Here is a 1,067-nt window from a genome sequence, read left to right as displayed (position 1 = left end):
TTATTGTCCTTAAATACATTTTTTTTCTAATTGAAATAAAATGTTGATTTTTTTGAAATAAACAAAAATTATTAAATTATATTACTTACGAGGATATTTGGATACATGCTCTACAGCTTCAGTTTCACCTGCTCCAACTGGCAAAGCTTCCTTATCATAACGCACGAATACCCAAAATAGCACCAGGAAAACTATTTGCACTAACATCAGGAGAACGAATCCTGTTACATTACCAACAGGCGAATGCATTTTATTGCTGTATAACAAAGCAACAGGATAACACTGGAAAATAAGTTGGGAGTAAAATGGACACTCAAATTTTTTGGCAATAATTAATAAAACGGTTTAATTTTTATTTTTATTCAAACATATATTAAGAAAAAATTAAAATTTATTTAAAATGTTTTTTCTTTTATTTATTTTAAAATAAAAATTATTTATAATAGTAAGAAAAGATCACTTTAAGAATTACAAATCAATATTGATTTTATTAATTTTTACACAATTTTTTAAAAAATAATTTCTTTACAAAATATAACAGTTTTTGTAATTATTATTATATTGTATATATTTATTATTATATTATAAACACATATATATGTTACATATTATATATATATAGTGTATGTTTGCTTTATAATTAATTTTATTTATTTTTATTCAAGTATATGTTAAGGAAAAATTAAAATTTATGTAGAATGTGGTTTTTCTTTAATTTATTTTATAATAAAAATTATTAATAATAGTACGAAAAGATCAGATAATGATTTTATTAATTTTCACACAAATTTTTTTAAAAAATAATTACTTTACAAAATATATCGGTTTTTGTTATTATTATTTTATTATATATATCTATATTGTATATTATAAACAAATATATTTTTTTTAATTAATATTTATGTCATTTGTTATATATCATATATATATAGAGTGTATGTTTGTTTTATAATTAATTTTATTTGGTATTAAATTCTAATAAGTCATGTGTTTTATATAATAATAATATTGATATATTAAGTACGAACCGAAACTTTTCTTTCAATGCAACTACGTTTGCTAATTTA

This window comes from Teleopsis dalmanni, chromosome 1, assembly GCF_002237135.1.
Source record: "Teleopsis dalmanni isolate 2A chromosome 1, ASM223713v2, whole genome shotgun sequence".
Taxonomy (NCBI): Eukaryota; Metazoa; Arthropoda; class Insecta; order Diptera; family Diopsidae; genus Teleopsis; species Teleopsis dalmanni.
This window is presented reverse-complemented; position numbering follows the sequence as displayed.